Raw genomic sequence first — 11,735 nt, forward strand, 5'->3', positions numbered from 1 at the left:
TCTGGAAGCCAAAAGATTTCTCTGCCCTGGGAAATGTCTCAAGGCTTAACCCTACATGCCAAGAAAAGTTCTTTGCTGTTGGTTTCTTTTAATCTTCCTTAAGACCCTTAGTCAGATGTCCAGCACAAACGATCTGAGGGAAGGAACACACCCTCAGACACAGCAGCAATCAGAGCCACACTTGACCAAAGAGGAGCCTTTCCTAAACACAGTTTCTAGGCACTGATGGCTGAGCAGCATTTCTCTGTTCTTCTCATGTTTCCCACGTTGGTTTATGCTGGGACAGCACTAAGCACGATGGCATCCAGACCTGTGATCACACTTCCCAGACACCGTCAGAACACTGGAAAGTTATATTTTGTGACTATATTAGCCAGTAAGTATCTACTTTAAATTTTAAGTTATGAATGCCCTGCTTGCGAAGTCTCTTTGTGCCAGGTTAAAGACCCTGCAGGTGTAGCCTTGCTAGCACCACATGCAGGCAAGAGCGCTATACAGATGGTAAAGGGTTTAGAGGGCAAGGGGTACGAGGAACAGCTGGCTGAGGTCCCTTGGTTTGCTCAGCCCAGAGCAGAGAAGGCTGAGGGGAGGCCTCATGGTGGCTTGCAGGTCCTCTGGAGGGGAGCAGAGGGGCAGCGCTGAACTCTGCTGTCTGGTGACAGCAATGGAACCAGAGGGAACAGCATGGAGTTGTGTCAGGGGAAGGTCAGGTTGGGGTTTAAGGAAAAGGTTCTTCACCAGAGGGCACTGGGCGTAGATCAGGCTCCATGGGGTCACAGTCCCAAGCTGCCAGAGTTCAAGAAGCATTTTTGGACAACGCTCTCAGACATAAGGTTTAAATTTTGAGTGGTCCTGTGTGGAGCCAGGAGTTGAACTCGATGATCCCTGTGGGTCTCTTCCAATTTAGGATACTCTATGATTCCGTGTTCCTATGAAATGCACAGAGCAGCATGAGTATAACTTGGCTACTGGCTATTTCAAAGGTAAAAGTAACTCACAAGTATTTTAAAGATCTGAAAATCTCTTAAAGTGATAAATTATACATAAAAATATATAACACTATAAGATAAGAAACACTATAGGATAACCAAGAGGAACCGTACAGTTAACAGTAAGGCAAAGAAGTACTCTTCAGAGGCTGAGATGCTGATGTACAAAATAACTTTTTAGGAGGGTAATGTAGCCTTCAACTTTTGAGCTGTTAAGCACTGCATTGGACAAAAACATTTATAGCTAACTGTAAAAATAAACTTGCACTGTCAAAAGCAGAATGGATGATACAGAATTTTTCCCCTCCAGAAATTATAAATGTAGTTATCTATATTTTCCTTTTAAGTATAATGTGATACAGATTCTATGCTCCTCTGAATTCAGTAATTCTACAGAAATATTGTCTGAATAGTTCAGCAGTATTTTCAGCATAGGTGTTACGTTGCCTGTTAATGGATCACATTGACTAATCTATGTTCAAAAATAACAAGAAATTTCTTCGGCTCTCCTTCTATTTGAGGAAAACATTTTACGCTGAGAAAAATAACAAATAAGAAATAATTATTCTTGCCTAGTTGAACATTACACCAGATTTTTCACCCTTATATCCACAAAACTTGCAAGAATAACTCACACTTACATACACATTTAAAGCACAGTTTGGCTCAAGGAAGAAAGCAAAACAATCCTGACTTTTCATGTGACATTTTTCAAACTTAAATTTACTTTAAACTGTTGTTTTTTTTTGTTTTGTTTTGTTTTCTGTAATCATGGTTGTTTCCCCATCTCAGCAACTGCAGTCACATCAGCAGGACATGGGAAAACAGCACAAAACCATCTATTTTCTTATTTGCATACAGAGATTTGATTCTTCTGGATTAAGTTTGCATAGCACCCTCCTGATTACAGTCAAATCATTATTAAAGTCTTTTCAAAAGGTTTAGTTTTAATGACTGATGTGAATTATTTCACAGTTAGACTAGACAGGGTTATTTTCATCCTTGAGAACGGGGCTAGCACAGAGCCTAAATCTTCTGATGTAAAGACCTATACTTCTACAATGCGGTCCACATTACTAGGTTTGTCACGTGATTACATTGTAATTGAGCAATTTTAAATTTAATGGGTTAAAAAAAAAAAGAAAAGAAAGAACAACCCTGTATTATTTTGAAAAACTGAAGCTCTTTTTAGTCAAATATCTTATTGCATTTCTCAATTCCTTGAACTCAAGTTCAACAACCTGAACTAATGCTCAAAGCTAAGAATGTTCTCACAAACACTCTATGAAGTGGTTGGTGTGACTGCCTGAAAAGAACCTATTTATTAAAGTGAAACCTCGGCCAAATTTGTTTTCCTTTTCTGTGAAAAGAAAAAAATAACAATAATTCCTTCATCTTTCTCTCCCAGTGCATAAAATTGTGTAAATAAGTTCTCATCACTTCAATTTGTGGAAGTAAATGATTCTTCATAGGTAAGTTTCCCAATTATATTCTGAATTGTGTAACATTCCCATTCTGTTTCACACAGCTGTTGAAATACTGAGTCAAGTCCACTACTTACAAATGTCAGAAAGAGTAGGAAGCATTGCTCAGTTTTAAATTAGGCTACTTAGTAGAAGTGGCTTAAAATAAAACAGAAATACAAACAAACCCTGGAAAATACATTTGTGAAGCCTGAAGGATTTCAAGGAGAGTTCAGAGTAAAAATAGTTTATTTCTTCTATTACACAGTTTAAAAAAGAGAGAGAGAGATACAAAACCTGAAGTGTATCTTAGCAAAGATGACTTCACTATGACAATAAAAATACTAATAAATAAATACATATAAATAAATATAAATAAATACATATATTAAAGTACTGATGACAAAAATGACAGAATACATTTGCTACACAAAGTTTCATCTTTTTGAAGAGGGAATCCTCAAAAGAAAACAAATGTCATGCAACGTATTTTTAACTAGCTAAAAGGTAAGGTAAAAACAAAGGCATGTTGTGTTACAGCTGCTACAATTATTAAGGCTAGTCTTGCTGCCACTTTGGTCCCATCAGGTAGTATCCAAATTCCTTGAGTAATCCCACTGAATCCAATGGGAAAGCTCACAGGGTAAGGAACAACTATTGTGATTAACAGTGGCAGAATCTGACCTTAAGGTCATTTTAATAAGCATTCTGGTGACTTGCTATTTCCTAAGGACCTCTTTTCATAATACATTCCATAAAAATAATCTCTAGAAAGATACAGTTTCTTCTGCTCCAATACCCCAAACATTTGGAAATCCTGATGAGAACAAAATGCTGCCTGCTTGTCAGAGTGAAATACCCAGCAGAACATCTGTACCCTGAGGACCATGTAAACATCAGTGTTAAACCTTCTTCTGTGGGTCTATCCTTGAGATGTTCTGGCTTTTCACCACTGAAAAACCAAGACCACAGGTCTGTCATTGTCTTCTTGGTCCACAGGACACAAAATTCTCTCCCACTAGCAGGGAGAAATATAAGAGAAAAAGGAAAGATATAAAGTAAAGGTGAGGAAGATTTATTAGGTCGTTTTGGTCATCATCATCCTAGTGCAAGATTATTCCCAACAGGCTGTTCCCCAGTACTTGGTCTAGTTCAGACTAAAAGCCTCTACAGCAGAAAGAATATAGGCCAAGACTGAGCAAGCTTGGCAAAAACACTTGGAGAAACTTATATTACTCTAGTTGCAAGCCAAAGAGTATTAGTCCATCACTTTTAAGAGCACAAAATCTACTGACATTTTAAGTACTAGATTCACTTCAGCTAACATCAGTCCTCAGCCTGACTGTAGCAGTGCCAGGTCCACAAATGCCACACATATCTTTAGGAACAGAGCCGTACTGGGGAGCAGCCACGCCGACAGCAGAGTGGGATTTGCTCTTGTGTGTACTGACACAAATGATTTATGTAAAGCCTTTAGAAAAGCACAAGAGAGATGTTTAATCTTCAATTTCAGGAAGTAAAGATGTTCAAATAGGAACTTAGCTGCAGAACAAACTGCATGACTGCATTACCATGGTATTAGCTGGGCTAGCAGCCAGAGAAGCGATGCAGCTGTAGCTGCTAGGAAGCTCCTCTAAAGCAACTAAATACTCACAGCACAGAAACTTATTTCCAGCTCATCACTGGAGGAAAGGATATGGTAGATGATTTCTGATGTTAGCTTCATACCGTTCAATGTCACAGGACCTTCTGTCCTTGCACTTCCCACTGCACTTCCTGTAGCCAGCAGGCCCTACCTGTAGAGAATAAATACAAGTCCCAAACATTATCATTCTCCTTCAGTATCTTTCTGATGTGTGCAATCAGCCCAAATGCTGTTTTTTTAGCTTCTGGTTATCAGGCTACATTTTGCCCGATTGCACAAGTAAGTTTAGACTCAATGAATCACAGAACAGCCTGGGTTGGAAGGGACTTTTTAAGTTCATAGGTCTAACAATTCATAGGAAAAGGGAGCCTAGATGAGCTTATCAAGCACCGTGTAAAGTTTATACTCACAAGATAAAGATAGCACACAAAAGTGTCAAACTATTCATTAAATATCAATTTAAAGTTCTGGAATACCAGCAGAAAGTGTCTTCCAAAGTGTACAAATAGTTTACATACACAAGCCTTGTTGATAGTATTTCAACAATAGAAAGTACAAACACGGTCTGTTTTCTTTCTGCATTATCTTCTAGCTGCTGTCCCCATGCGGTAAGAAATACCATCTGGTTTATGGACTGACCTGTATGGGAGAGAAGAAATGAAAAAGGCACAAACCAAGGTGCTGTCATTGAAAAAATGCTTCAGGACTGAAGTGCAAACTGTAATATCCTACGGAGATTAATATAAGCACTCCAGGTTTATGGTTATTCATTATTAAGCTTCTGGGAAAATAGAACAATATACCCTGATAGTTATAAATACATATTAGATCCTCTGAGTCGCTGCTGATTATTCAGCCCATATTTCTGTCACCATATTTCAAAATTACCTGAGAGAAAGCATTTAGAATTTGTAAACTTACAAGAAAAATAGCAAAAATAAAACCCACTTACACTCCTAAAAAGATACTTAAATGCTGACTGTAATGGAGTTACATTAAGAGAGCAGACAGCAAATGGAAGGAGAGTGAGGTAGCTGGCAAAAAACCTAGAGCTGATCCTCCAAGGTCAGCTACTCAACAATATCCTCAAGCTTGTACAGATTGTATTTCCTGAAACACAACATAAAAGTCCATGGTGTTTTTCTCAAGTGAACAGTCTGCTCTGGTCACAGCACTGTGAACTAAATCTCACTAACTAGCAAGCATGGACTCTTACAAAGTTCTGTTTTAAAGTCTGATCTTGCCATATTGGCCTGGAGTGGGGGGGAATAACTCAGTCTGCCACATTTAAAGCACAACTGAATCTTTTACAGTGTTAGGCAAATTTTGCAAGAAGAAAACAAGGCTCGAGTAGAGCACTGCAGGCTGGTAACAGCAGCAGTGAAAAGGTAAACACTTAATAATCTATCACCTTTTTTTAAACTCCCTGGGGCCTCACCTCTCCTAGCCAATCTTCCCTGCTTCTGGAGGAAGATGAGCTGAGCGGTTATTACACACACCATGTGCAGCAGCTCCCTTTGGGAGAATGTGCTCCCTCCCACATGTCAAATAAATAACCACACTCTGAAGTCGCTGGGGCACATCCATTTTTATATTGCTGTATCTAAGATTACAGTTTCATTTCTGCATTACCTTGAGCTTAAACACAACCTCAAGGTTGGACCTGCCAGTAGGCAACAGGCCGGGAGGAGCAGACCTGGATGGGTGGCAGCCTTCCTGCAGCCTATCCCGCATCCTCCTGAGGTCCTACAGAAAGCTGTCTGCATGAGCACATCTCCAACAGCAAACATCTGAGTCTTCTGAGTGGGAACTCTCGACGACTGTTGATGTGCTAGTGCCTAAAGAGACAAAAGAATGAAGAAAAATAATATTAAAAAAAAAAAAAAGAAAAGAAATAAAAGGAACCCAAGGTTCAGTTTCTCACAATTTCAGCCTGGAAACTGCAGTAAGGAGTGAGGAGTGAGTGCCGGCCCCCCCTCCACCCTCAGCCAGATCTGCGTACAGCATTCCAGTCTATGTTTACAGCTGGGAAGAAATTGAATTACCTACCTAGTATTATTTTAGTATAAACGAACAGGAAGTCTTCACCAAAATTGATGACCCAGCGGGTGTTGCCCCTCCCTGACTGTACTGTATACGCAGAGCTTTCTAGACTCCAATTTATTGGTTTGTCAGAAACTTCAGTTATTTTCATCAAGTTGAGTTTTACATTAAACATTCCTCCCCTTAATTGGAACCATGCGGATACATTTGGGCAGCATCCATATTCCTGCTCAAAATAAAAGGGGTACTTTGTTACAAATTCAGCATACTTTGCTGTTAAATTATATTTTGCTAGCAATTACAATTAAATATGAAGTTCACACTTAATAGCAAACCTTGTAATCATGTGGGAGTAGTTCTCCTTCCGTGAACACCATGTGTGGGTGGGAGAAGGGAGAGCCCCCCAGCCTCAATTTAATAATGAAATAAACAGTTCTGCTGGTGAGTAATTCAGGGATTTTAACACAGGGCAGTGGCAGGATGGAAATTGTTTAAGAAGCTTATTTAACCCTCTCACCTGCTACTTCTAGCTCTCTCAAGAGTTACATACCCCACTGCAGGCAGACAGGAGCAGAACGGAGTGGCTCTGGAAGGGAGCAGGGCAGGCGGCTGTGTCTATTCCATTCATGTTTTTAGGCTCCTCATGAAAATGACCAAGTTTAACAATGTCACACTTGCAGAAAGCTTTTAAAGTTTTCTTTTATTTTTTTTTTTGTCCCCCTTGAATTCCGAATCATCATTCTCTAAGATGCTTTATTTACCTGGCGTTTGTCTTGGAAAACAGGTAACGTTCTGCGAATTCAGATTCTGTTTTAAATTTCATTTGTAGTTTTATGTTTTTGTGCTTGGTCCCATTAGCCATAAGCGTGCCTGTTACAGAAAGGTATCAAGAGGTTTCATTAGAATACAAAGAGAAGACATTTTGCCATGGAAAAGAGGAGTTGATACTTCAGTCAGTACAAAGCAAGACCTTTGATTTAAAAAGTGGAATGTGAGATACTGCAACTGTTACACGTTATGGTGGTGTTTGTGCTTGCCTGAAACGTGTTTCTACTGCTATATCATGGAATTACAGAATGCAAATACAAATAAAAATACAATTTTTTGTATAATATCTCATTCTCATAATAATTCTCATTCACATTCTAATTTTTCCTTACCTGAAACAAAGCTTTCAATTTGGGCATTTACATGAGGAAAATGTGTGAAAGACAAGCTCTCAGGAGCCACTGGGATGACATCTCCAAAATCTGCTTTAGTAAAACAAAGAAAACCCAAGATTCACCAAATGGCAGTATTTCAACCCAGCTGAAGCTAATTTCCTAGTTTTTGCCCATAAAATCTCTTGCTGTCTTGCAAACGATCCTTGTTTCCATGCTGTCCATTTGGCAGCAGCTGAAATTTGTCCCCCACATCGGAGCTGACTCTGCCCAGCTGCCATCACCTATCACTCGGGAATTTAACCCAGGCACTGAAGAGCCCATCTCATAGCATCCCTAGAGTGAATTATGGGACCCTCATAGCCATGCACAAAGCTGACATCTCTCCTACAGTCCTGGAGCATGGCTGACCCCCACCATGGGGTCAGAGGCTTAAGCTGCCGCTGCCAGCCCTCCTGCTTACTTGGGAAGCCACTGAGCATGGAAATAACAGAAATGCTGGCAAGCCCATTTACTTCAGTTACAGAAGAATGAACCCTCTGGTGTTAGAGGCACTGAAGATACCTTGAAATACTGTGGGGGTTCCTGAGCTCAGAAAAAACCTTTACTTTCTACAGTTAAACTCCACGCTTCTCTCATCACTCCACTCTCCAGTTGTAATTTCAAGTCAGGAACTTCACGCCGGGGCTTTTATTAAAAGATGACAAACATGACTGCATGGATAGCAAATAGAACTTTTGAATTTTTACAAAATAATGATCCTTAATACATCCTACAAGTGTTGCCTCGCTGTTAGGAAGTCCTGACATATCCCAAATGGACTTCCCTGGCTGGTGATTCCCATGAATCCCAGTGCTGTGCTCCAGCTCGTACTTTCTTCAGAGATGGCCAGATTTCCCTGAGGCAGATAACAGAAGAAAATTGCAGCTGAAGAATCATAACCAGAAACATGCTACTGAGCCTGAAGTACTATATTTCTTTCAGAGTTCAAATCAATCCCCATCGTCCTGTAAATATGCCCAAAAAGGTACTGTGCAGCAGGCCACATCCTGCACTGAAAATGATTCTGCTTTGCACCAGCGGATTATTTCTGCTGTTTAAACAAGCCCCCTTCAACAACACATATTCTCATCTGTGTATTTTTAATAGAAGCATAATTTTTGTCATATGTTATAATGAATAGCATACAACTGAACAGTGTGCATAAGACTGTAATTCCATCTGGGAGTTTGCTGACATTGATAAACCACTCAGGTTTTGCTTTTGCGGTTCGTGCCATTACAGCAGCTCAACAGGATTACAGTCCTGTTAGGTACAGTTGGTTGTAGACATTATATCACACGAAAATGACTGTATGCTTTGTTAAAGAAAAGGTTTGAATTTACATAACATAATACATAACTGAAAATTCTCATCAATGGTCTGATAATATGGCGCTAAAAATGATCTTTATGTTATTAGCTGAGTGGCTTGTTTATTTTATTTAAGATTCCTCATCTCAGGCAATGAAAATAGTTTAGTTGGATTTAATTATATCTATACTGAGGGACCGAAGCATTTCCCTTGTAATTTTGTGGCATCACTACTTTTATAGTGTATGAAAACCAGAACATTGCACTGCCCATAAAGGAAAGTGAACCAGACAAGGCTAGTAAATTCATACACTAAGCTGAGTAAAACACATACACACAAAAGCAGATAAAGAGTGAAAACTACGGTTTCACTTCTTTTTTCATTCAGGACATTAACTGTGATAGCAGTAGCCCTGCCAGGGATTGTTTAAAACATCTAATAACATTTTCCTTTAATTTGATTATAATTAATAGCTTAATCCATGTGTGCATTCCCCTCAAATGAAGCTCACGTTAAGACACATTTCCCTCGTAAAGCTACAAAAGCTCCAGTGAATGGGAGCTTTCATTCTTCTGCACCTTATTCCCACTTTGTTTGGATCACTGGCGTTTTTAAAAATGAAGGCCATGCATTCTTGTTTCTAGTGTGGCCTCACTCCACTTACTGCCATCCAGTTCACAGTATAGTAACAGCAATAATGAGAAACTCCAGACTGTCCCAGGACAGAGAGAAGGTAATTATTTCTGATGAGAATTTTTTCTGTTTGTACAAACAACTGATGACACCCATTGCTGCCTGACTGAAGAGTGGGGACATGAAGCCCAATGCCACTTTACCTGGTTCTGCTGTGTGCTCTGTGGGAAGACTATTACCTCTGACCCACCGTGCATTTGACTGCCAGGTTTCAAGTTTTGCATCAAACAAACATATAGCAGCACCAGCAGGAAGGTCACCAAGATGGGTTATGGTGGACCACAAAGCAGACCAGAATATAACCACATTTTGTCCCTATCCCCACAGTGATTTTTCAGAGCCACCGCTCTCCCCACAGCAAAACACCAGCCTCAGGTGCTCAGATGAACCCAAGCTTTTAGCATCGCAGTACTTTCACCTTCTGAAAAGGGCCTTCTCTGTAGGACGAAGTATTCACTGATGTAGCTCGCACTACAAACTCCCCTAGTGGAAACGTGGTGTCTATTGGCAGGAAGTTTTTTTGCTAGCAATGTTTATATCAGCTATCCAAGTGACTTAAGTTGTATCTCTCAATAGAGCTTTTCCCGGTATAGGAACATTCACCAGAACTGCTGGCTTAATTAGTGGTATTTTTCTTCTCTTCCTGTGCTCTTAGCTGACAAAGCTGTATATGCAAAATATTTGAATGCAGACAGACCTATTACTTCTGGGGAAGCCACAAAATGGACAGTAAATGAATTCTGGACTGATGGAAACAAGAAGAGGGCTGATAGAGCAGTGATGAGTGAAGCACATTCTGGTGGATCCTGGGCAACGTCCAACAGTAACACAAAAAAAAATCTGCAATGGGTTTTATGGTTTCAGGTTACTCTTACAGAAGTTCTCCAGAGTCAAAGTTGAAGAAAACAGAAGACAATCACCAATGAAGTGAGCTTTTTAGTAATTTAAGATGCTAAACACTCGTTAGCCTTAAAATATCACAATGATTAGAAAAACTTCATTATGGCACCTTCAACTAAACATGGTCTTTGTCATCCAGATGTATCTTCTTACCTGACTAACCAACATAGATTTTCCCTCTGTTAACATCCTACAGTTACGACAAGTCCTGAAATGGGACTAAGGCACCAAGGCCCAACTCTCTTCTCTCATGCTCATCATTAATAACATTGTCAGCTAAGTAATTAAATCATCTTCATCATTAGTGCGACACAGAAATAACACAACTTGATCCCAGGTGGAATCCACAACACTGTCAATTTTAAAATGTATTGTTTAAAGTAGGCAAATTTGATCCGGAGTCACTGAAAGAATAAATTTGGAAGACCACCAGGTCATTTCTACAGAATCTTTTCCACAAATGTAATGGCATTTTAATGGAGGTTACACTACATACACATATAAACAACAGAAAATTAGTGTATATCAGTTATGATAATGTTTTCTGCTAAGCACTGAAAAATTACTGGAAAACCACTTAATAACTATTGAATGTTTTATAATAGAGTCAGCTGAGTGATTTCTTGCTCTAAGAAAAGGCACAGCCTCGCAGTGATTTTCACTGAATGTCTCTGCCACAGCTAAATCAGTAATGCTCCAAGCTTTGCAAAAAGCATTACTGCTGTAATACACCTCCTAATAATTTGTTTACCTCAAGAATGACGAATGAGATACTCCAGAAGATACCAATCATGAAACAACACATTAAGACTGTGTAACTCAGACAGGAGGGCAAAGTTGTTGCATGGGCACTTCCAGAATTTCTGGGAGATTTGTGACTGGCATTGTGACAAACACAGCTAGAAGTGGCTGTCAGCTGGAAGAGATGCAGCCTTGCAGCAGCCCCCCTTAAGCTCCAGTCTCCCTCCTCCCCTTCATAGGGCTCACCACTTGGATCAGGGCATTCTGCACACAACACAGGTCTCAGAACCAACCTGGAGCAATTCATTTGCTCGATGATTTTGACACCCAACATTCAGACAAACCCTCCCTGTAAAGTTTCCATTCTTTTCGCATTGTCCTGCATTTTGGCTCCCCGTGTCTCCTCTATCATAATCCATAGCACCAAACCAGTGCAAAACTCAACCAGCTTTGTTCAACTTTTAAGAAACTGTAAAGAGATATATTGACCCAAAGATACACATCTGCAGTCAGAAATAAGTAATAATAAAGTATTATAAGAGTTAAGACCTGACCTGTTGTTCATTTTGTTTCTTATTCCTATTCAAAGAAGGAAAAAGTGTGCATTTTTTTCTATGGGTATATGCTTTTTTTGCTCATGTTATATACTGCTAGAGCTCAATAGAACTACAAGTCCTATCAGCTGTTTTGTACTAAAGGCGGGCACACAGTTTCCGTTCCCTGTAACAAAGAGACGTGATGTGTGCTC

The 11,735-nt window shown here is 39.7% G+C and overlaps 1 long non-coding RNA gene across 3 annotated transcripts; it reads right to left on the reverse strand.

Annotated features, from left to right (window-relative positions):
* Nucleotides 1–2,720: 2,720 nt before the first annotated feature.
* Nucleotides 2,721–11,485, reverse strand: LOC100859246. 3 transcript variants are annotated; one of them, XR_006939000.1, is made up of 8 exons: nucleotides 7,301–11,485; nucleotides 6,902–7,010; nucleotides 6,691–6,780; nucleotides 6,147–6,366; nucleotides 5,730–5,935; nucleotides 4,616–4,736; nucleotides 4,181–4,248; nucleotides 2,721–3,470 (listed from the first exon to the last, which is right to left on the reverse strand). It is a non-coding gene; the product is annotated as an uncharacterized LOC100859246 (long non-coding RNA). The 3 variants fall into 3 exon arrangements; XR_005859002.2 differs by lacking the exon at nucleotides 2,721–3,470 and having other exon boundaries at nucleotides 3,967–4,248; XR_005859003.2 differs by lacking the exons at nucleotides 2,721–3,470; nucleotides 6,691–6,780 and having other exon boundaries at nucleotides 3,967–4,248.
* Nucleotides 11,486–11,735: the final 250 nt, after the last annotated feature.

This window comes from Gallus gallus, chromosome 3 (genome assembly GCF_016699485.2).
Source record: "Gallus gallus isolate bGalGal1 chromosome 3, bGalGal1.mat.broiler.GRCg7b, whole genome shotgun sequence".
Lineage (NCBI taxonomy): Eukaryota > Metazoa > Chordata > Aves > Galliformes > Phasianidae > Gallus > Gallus gallus.